Source organism: Salmo salar, chromosome ssa03, assembly GCF_905237065.1.
Source record: "Salmo salar chromosome ssa03, Ssal_v3.1, whole genome shotgun sequence".
NCBI classification, from domain to species: Eukaryota; Metazoa; Chordata; class Actinopteri; order Salmoniformes; family Salmonidae; genus Salmo; species Salmo salar.
The window spans coordinates 50,864,549-50,873,245 of NC_059444.1; the positions used below are offsets into that span (position 1 = coordinate 50,864,549).

At 40.2% G+C, this 8,697-nt stretch overlaps 1 long non-coding RNA gene across 6 annotated transcripts; it reads left to right on the forward strand.

Moving 5' to 3' along the window:
* The first annotated feature begins 62 nt into the window (after positions 1-62).
* Positions 63-8,128, forward strand: LOC106600730 (uncharacterized). Of its 6 annotated transcripts, XR_006769398.1 has the most exons (10): positions 215-230; positions 319-386; positions 1,228-1,282; positions 3,906-4,012; positions 4,184-4,217; positions 4,306-4,659; positions 6,409-6,571; positions 6,714-6,790; positions 6,901-7,341; positions 7,469-8,124. It is a non-coding gene; the product is annotated as an uncharacterized lncRNA (long non-coding RNA). The 6 variants fall into 6 exon arrangements; XR_006769395.1 differs by lacking the exon at positions 215-230 and adding an exon at positions 63-174 and having other exon boundaries at positions 319-1,282; positions 7,469-8,128; XR_006769397.1 differs by lacking the exon at positions 1,228-1,282 and having other exon boundaries at positions 191-230.
* Positions 8,129-8,697: the final 569 nt, after the last annotated feature.

Here is an 8,697-nt window from a genome sequence, read left to right on the forward strand (position 1 = left end):
ACACACACACACACACACACACACACACACACACACACACACACCTACCTATGAAGGTTCTGAACTCACTGAGTTACAATAACACCAATGGGAGGAACATACTCACTTCTTGCCCAGAAACAGACTGATTGTTTATACTAGAAATACAAGGAGGTGACTCCGCCTATTCGGAAGGTATAAATGCTTGTGTGAATTGTATGTGTGCTAAGCAGCTGTAGCATCCAGTTTGGGTATAATAAATCTAGTCTGAGCTTCCTTTTTTTTGTCCAACTGGAATTATACCAGAATTTAGAACCTAATATTTGTTGTTGTCGGCAGGATTCAGCACGATCTGCAGTCAAACTAAAGAGTCCGAATCAGTGTAACAGGAGCCGGCACAAAACAAGGTAGGCAATGTTCCTACACCTGTTACCACTCATTCTGACATCTTGGGGAGACAAGCCTGGATTTATTCCGTAGTCCCATGTACCGGCCAGTAGGAGTGTAGGAGTCCTAGGTGACATTGTCATTTGTGAGGTTTGTCCTAGATGACTATGGCAAATTATGTCTAAAAGGGTTTAGCCCCCTTATAGGTTAGACTAGGCACTAGTGTGTGCCTAGGAAGGTTTAGCAACATAGGTTAGACTAAGCACTGTGGGCACTATATGCTTAGGAGGGTTTAGCCCCCTAATAGGTTAGACTAGGAGTTGGAGTCCCCTAGGAGGATCGAGGGGAGTGGCCGTCCCTTAGACATGTCTGTTTAATTGTCTATATTGTCTGTGTGGTATATGGAGAAATTCACACATATGTATAATAGTACAATTTGTTGTAGAAAAGTAGTCCATGTTGAAAGTCTCTGTCGTGTGGTAATACCTGATGTATTAATAGCCGGAATGGGGTGTAGGTGTTTTCTGGCAGTAGTGTCGGTCAATGATGAGACATTGTCAGTAAGTGGTAATGTGTACAGTGATCGAAAGTTGCATGTAAGTTCTGGAGAAGATCCACATCCACGGTTGGAAAAGAACAGCAGTCTTAAGAAGTTATTTGAAAGTGAACAGTGTGTATTGGCTGTGGCGATCAATACGGAGGTTGGTTTGTGCCCTGTTGGGGCGGGTAATAGAGAACAATTGTGTAGCAATAAAATAATGTTGGTTGTCAATACTGGTAACGTGTGTTGTCGGCAACAGTGGTACTTGAGGCGTGACAGTGGTAATAAGACATTAGGTCTTCCGTATTCTCCATCTCAAGCATTTGGATTTGTGGGGACCGCTTGGGCTCAGTGCCTTCCTTGGCTATCTACCTGGTGAGTTTATTAAAAAGAGATACAGTATGAGTCAAGACAACATAAATAACATAAGAACCAGTGTAATAACAACCAACGCAAAGCAATAGAAAACAATTAGACCTAGCAAGCTAACTGGTTTCTAAGCTAGATTCACTTTCAATATATCTTAATATGGACCTGATTTTCCACTCTGTTGTACGCACAAACAGTGTCTGTAATAAAAAATGCAAGATTATTAGCTATAGCTAGAGACAACCTAGTACTCTTTCATTTACAAATCTCATGACGTGGCTATGAGACATGGCTATGAGATATACTGCAGTTAAGTATCTATGGGGATTTTTATTTAGCTGAGCTTGCTAACTAGCTAGCTAAGTTCTGTATTGGTAAAGCTAGCTAGCTACCTTATGCTGCTAATGTTAGCTAGCTAGCAGTTGCTGTGAAGTCACCTAAATTATTTGAAATAATGATTGAGGTAGCTATAGAATCTAGAAAAACAATTAACATTTAAGTGACTATAAATAAAGGTTAACTTACCTGTTTTTCACTGTCCAGTGGCACCACAAGTGGACATTTGATTTGTGAACTATCTCACATGTGCGCTACAGAAACACTGCTAACTAGTGATGGGTCATTCGCAAATTAATGGCTATTTTTGAACACATCTTTTTCGCATTGGTGAAAGAGACGTTCATTTGGCTCCCTGATTTGCATACTGCTGCTACTACTGCTTGTTGAGCTAAATTTTTGGGGGGATAATATGATGTATTTCCTATTCAACAAAACTGTATGAATAAGGCTTGAGATTACTAATATGCTTTCTAAATATAGTATAATCAAATTATAAAATGACTAACTATACATTTTCACCTTCCTTATAACTGTAAAATACATGTTTGTATGTATAGTGTTAGAGAAAATGTACATATTTTCTAAAGATTTCTCATGATTTTAGATTAATGGTAGGAGGGACATCCCAGCTTCAAGTTGTTTCAAATTTCAGATCCTATGTCAAACAGGTGCAAAAAAGTTGTGCAATGGCTTGCAGTGACCACAGATCGATTTATAAGCAAAAATGTTGTCCGGAACCAGTACCAGAACCACGCAGGTCCCCTAAACAGGGTCTTTACATCTAAGAGATTTTAATATACAGCAAAAACATATCTGGACATACAGACACTTTCTGTGCTTCCCTTTCTGTGCTTCCCTTTCTGTGCTTCCCGCTGTAATGACACTCTCCATCGCCAACATCCTAACCAATAAGTTATTACTACTAATAAGTGGATTATGCAATTATAAACAGGCTCATTATATAACTAAAACAGGCTCATGTCAAATAGTCTCCAACAAGTGCCTTCAGAAAGTATTCATATCTCTTGACTTATTCCATATTTTGTTGTGTTACAGCCTGAATTCAACATGGATTAAATATATTTGTTCTCACCTATCAACACACAATACCCCATAATGACAGTGCAAATATGTTGTTAGACATTTTAGCAAAAGTGTTTATTACAGAAACATCTAATTTACAGAAGAATTCACGCCCCTTTTCTATGACAGTCCAAATTGAACTCCGGTACATCCAATATCCTTTGATCATCCTTGAGATGTCACTACAAATTGATTGGAGTCCACCTGTGGCCAATTCAACAGTTTGGATATGATTTAGAAAGAAACACACCTGTCTATATAAGGTCCCACAGTTGACAGTGCATGTCAGAGCAGAAACTACAGTGCCTTCAGAAAGTATTCAAACCCCTTGACTTTTTCCACATTTTGTTACGTTACAGCTTTATTCAAAAATGTCTTAGAATAAGGCTGTAACAATTAATCTACACACAATACCCCACAATGACAAGCAAAAAACGTTTTTTAGAAATGTTTGCAAATTTATTAAAAAAGGAAAATATATATATATCACATTTGCATAAGCATTCAGACCCTTTACTGTGAATACTTATGTAAATGAAATATTTCTGTACTTCATTCTCAACAAACTTCTGGATAAAAAAAAAAACAACAACTGTAAAATCACCAGGAATTCATCTAAAAATGAATTCCCAGCTATTCCCACAAATAAAAAATATGAGATTTTTCAACTTGAATCGAACTCTGGACATTGAATTTGTATGCTTCAAGACAAAACATTTGTTGCACTCTCCATTGTGGTTAAGGGATTAGGATAAAAAAATTGTAAAAGGACAATTATATTGGACAATTTAGCCACTACAGGCATTATCCTCACAAAGGAGGGTGCACAAAGTATTGAAAACAGGGACCCGTGCCAATCATCTTTTTGAGATTTTGTTGTATTACTTGTTAAACAAAATCTCTTTATCTAAGCAATTGTATTAGTATAATACAATATAATATTCCTATTTTGTTAGCATACAACATAGCTCAGTATTTGTCTTTTTTATTTTATACAGTCTTTTTTGCTCTTCTTTATCAAGGGTACCAATAATTTTCGAGGTGACTGTAGATATATATTAATGATCATCCTCTCTCTCTCTCTCTCTCTCTCTCTCTCTCTCTCTCTCTCTCTCTCTCTCTCTCTCTCTCTCTCTCTCTCTCTCTCTCTCTGACACACACACTTCCTCCCTCTCTCTCTTTCACTCTCTCTCGCTCTCTTTATCAGACGTTCTTCAGGGGCAGCCCCACTTTATATCAGAGAATGAAGCTCTACATCGAGGACATGTGAAATCACGGCCATCTCACTCTTTGCGCTGGGCATGTGCTGCATTTGTGTGTATTTAGATGTATATGTACACGTGTTTCTGTGTGTCCGTGTGTCGATGTAAACAAGATGTTCTTATTTCTATTACTATTTTAAATGTATGTAGTTCTGTCCTTGAGCTGTTCTTGTCTATTAATGTTCTGTATTATGTTATGTTATGTTTTGTATGTGGACGCCAGGACGAGTTGCAGCTGCATCAGCAAAAGCTAATGGGTATCCTAATAAATACATTTATAAATAAATGGATTGTGTGCATGTGTGTCCCTGTGACTGTAACCAAGGCGTTTATTGTGTGTTCTAGAATGGTCCTGTGGTCCTATGAGTTTGGCCGTGCTGTATTGGCTGTGGACTACATGGCGTTTACCCTCCGTCTCACCTACATCTTCGCCACAATTAGTATCCAAAGAAAAGTGTCAAAACTGCACACACAAAAAAAAGTGTTGTAATTTTACCCGATTTAATATTATTTTCCCCTCCTGATTGGCAGACGAAAGACATGTTATTTTTCCTCTTCTTCCTGGCGGTGTGGCTCATGGCCTACGGCGTAGCCAATTAGGAGCTGCTTTCCTCCTACGACCTTGGTCCTGGTTGGATATTTCGCAGTGTTCTACAGGCCATACCTCCACATATTTGGATAGATCCCTATACACAAAATGTACGTTTTTGTAGGAATGTGGTTTGCATGTGTATGTAACATAGTACATTCCCATCTAGCTATATTAAAATGAATGCACTAACTGTAAATCGCTCTCGATTAGAGAGTCTGCCAAAGGAAATGTTTTTTTATATACAGCACCAGTCAAAAGTTTGGACACACCTACTCATTAAAGGGTTTTCTTTATTTTTCCATTTTTCTACATTGTAGAACAATATTGAAGACATCAAAACTATGAAATAACACATATGGAATCATGTAGTAACCAAAAAAGTGTTAAACAAATCAAAATATATTTCATATTCTTCAAAGTAGCCACCCTTTCCCTTGATGACAGCTTTGCATACTCTAGGCATTCTCTCAACCAGCCTTGAATTCATTTCCAATAGTTTTGTAGGAGTTCCCACATATGCTGAGCACTTGTTGGCTGCTTTTCCTTCACTCTGCGGTCCAACTCATCCAAAACATCTCAATTGGGTTGAGGTCGGGTGATTATGGAGGCCAGGTCATCTGATGCAGCACTCCATCACTCTCCTTCTTGGTCAAACAGCCCTTACAAAGCCTGGAGGTGTTTTAGGTCAATGTCCTGTTGAAAAACAAATGATCGTTCCATTAAGCGCAAACCAGATGGATGGCGTATCACTGCAGAATCCTGTGGTAGCCATGCTGGTTAAGTGTGCCTTGAATTCTAAATAAATCACGGACAGTGTCACCAACAAAGCACCCCCACACCATCACACCTCCTCCTCCATGCTTCACGGCGCGAACCACACATGCAGAGATCATCCGTTCACCTACTCTACATCTCACAAAAGACACAGTGGTTGGAACCAAAAATCTCAAATTTGGACTCAGATTTCCACCGGTCTAATGTCCATTGCTCGTGTTTCTTGGCCCAAGAAAGTCTCTTCTTCTTATTGATGTCCTTTAATAGTGGTTTCTTTGCAGCAATTCGACCATGAAGGCCAGATTCCTCCAAACAGTTGATGTTGAGATGTGTCTTTTACTTGAACTCTGTAAAGCATTTAATTGGGCTGCAATTTCTGAGGCTGGTAACTCTAATGAACTTATCCTCTGCAGCAGAGGTAACTGTGGGTCTTCCTTTCCTGTGGCGGTCCTCATGAGAGACAGTTTCATCATAGTGCTTGATGGTTTTTGCGACTGCACTTGAAGAAACTTTCAAAGTTTTTGACATTTTCCGGATTGACTGACCTTCATGTCTTAAAGTAATGATGGACTATCATTTCTCTTTGCTTTTTTGAGCTGTTCTTGCCATAATATGTACTTGGTATTTTACCAAATAGGACTATCTTCTGTATACCATCCCTACCTTGTCACAACACAACTGATTGGCTCAAACACATTAAGAAATTCCACAAATTGACTGTTAATAAGGCACATCTGTTAATTGAAATGCATGTTAATTGAAATGCATGAGGTAGTCCAGCTGACTACCTCATGAAGCTGATTGAGAGAATGCCAAGAGTGTGCAAAGCTGTCATCAAGGCAAAGGGTGGCTACTTTGAAGAATCTCAAATATAACATATATTTTGATTTGTTTAACACTTCTTTGGTTACTACATGATTCCATATGTGTTCTTTCATAGCTGTGATGTCTTCACTATTATTCTACAATGTAGAAAATAGTACAAATAAAGGATTGAGTGGGTGTGTCCAAAATTTGACTGGTACTGAATTTCAATATCTTGAAATTGTCAATAGATATCGCATTCCTACCCCCTCCTCCAGGTTTGGTGAATGGACCAACCAGACCCTCAAGACTGCCATGGGCAAGTCCCTTGATTGCTACCAGAAAGGGTGGGAGAAAAACCTGAAGGTAATTCTCTTTGCTCACAACAGCAGCATCCAGGCCTCCACCGAATACGGACGGGAACTGCAGCTGTTGACTGAGGTAACAATGCAATTGTATATACAATTATTGCATAAACTCTAGTCTTTCTAATTTCTGATTGACTTTGTGTTGTTGTTTGTCTGTTATTATTTTTGTATAACGTACTTTCACGTCACTGAAACCCCACCTGATGTGGTGGAAGTTGTTGAACCAGATCAGAACGCCTTCAAGGACCACCTTCAGGCACGGACTGAGAAGGATGTGGAGGTTTTTGATCAGGTAAAAATGATTGTCCGCTGTTAATTTAATTTTCTGGCCTTCCAAGCGATATGTAAAAAATGTATTTGTAACATGAAATATAATTGCATTTATTCCTGTTATCAATCAAGGTTAGACTGAACATGGACAGGGCGAAGGAGAAACAGAAGGAGAGCTACTGGAGCAGAATCAAGAAGGGGACCAAGTGCTTCGACATATGGGCAAATTACTTGGTTTGGAAGAAGGACAAAAAGAAGGCGAGACCTGGGAAACCTCGCAGCTCTTTCGCTCCTAGATGGGGTCACTATCTGATAAAGTGAATATAAAAAATCTTGGTGGAAGCCAACAATCTTCTACAGTTGGAGCAGTTGGATGGTCGGCCACTGAAAGCACTGACTTCAGTGAAGCCCAATGCTGAGCATATAAAAATGTACCTCTTCAATTTACCTCTCCAAATGACTTTAGGACCATCGACTGTCCGAGATTCTCAGGAGGTTTGGCATCCACCAGAACCAGTGAGTTTGAATCAGTCTGATTCTCTGTGCTCTGAGTCGGAGGTGGACCAGCTTGAGGTAGGCTATACATTACATATCTCCCATTTATAACACTGCACTAATCCATCACATTTTCCTGTGTGTTTGCTTACTTACGTCTCTATCTCCTACCCTGTTCCTTTTAACTCGTGCTCCTGTTCTCCAGGACCTATGGGTTCTGCCCAACACCCAGACGTGGATCCACCTGATGTCCTCCATTACCAACCACCCTCCAACTTTTCATTACATCATCTACAGTTACTGTTGTTGTCATTATCTGCAAAGAAAGTTTTCTTGCTCTATCACATAATATGTGAGATACACAGATGAACTAAAAACACTAGCACTACAAACACTCAGAACAAATAGAGAAGCAGTGCCTGCTTTTTGCAGACTCCCTCTTCAAGTCCCCCTTCCAAGACTGGCTGCCTGTTGAGAACAAGTGACAGGCAGAACCTCCCATTCACACAGCAAGCACCTCCTCTTTATTCCACACACAAGAATTCAATATTATAGTCTATGATTGCCATGTGAGTGTACAAAAACAATTAATGACACAACTGTACTAAAAACTATCAAAGTTTATGTATTTAAATATTGCCAGGTTGGTTTTCACAGGTGTGTCACAAGGTGCTCATTATTGTAAGTTGTAAGGTATCATTTGATGGTATTTATTTGTTCCACATTATTCATTGTTGTATTTTAGGACCTACAATAGATACACTAACTCAGAAAAAAAAGAAACGTCCTCTCACTGTCAACTTCATTTTGAATGGCCCTAGCCCTCACCCTCCGATCCGACAGGTCCCAGATGTACTCAATGGGATTGAGATCCGGGCTCTTCGCTGGCCATGGCAGAACACTGACATTCCTGTCTTGCAAGAAATCACGCACAGAACGAGCAGTATGGCTGGTGGCATTGTCATGCTGGAGGGTCATGTCAGGATAAGCCTGCAGGAAGGGTACCACAATGAGGGAGGAGGATGTCTTCCCTGTAACGCACAGCATTGAGATTGCCTGCAATGACCACAACCTCAGTCCGATGATGCTGTGACACACCGCCCCAGACCATGACGAACCCTCCACCTCCAAATCGATCCCGCTCCAGAGTACAGGCCTCGGTGTAACGCTCATTCCTTCGACGATAAACACAAATCCGACGATCACACCTGATGAGACAAAACCGTGATGAGTGATGAGTGCTTTTTGCCAGTCCTGTCTGGTCCAGCAACGGTGGGTTTGTGCCCATAGGCAACGTTGTTGCCGGTGATTTCTGGTGAGGACCTGCCTTACAACAGGCCTACAAGCCTTCAGTCCAGCCTCTCTCAGCCTATTGCGGACAGTCTGAGCACTGATGGAGGGATTGTGTGCTCCTGGTGTAACTCAGGCAGTTGT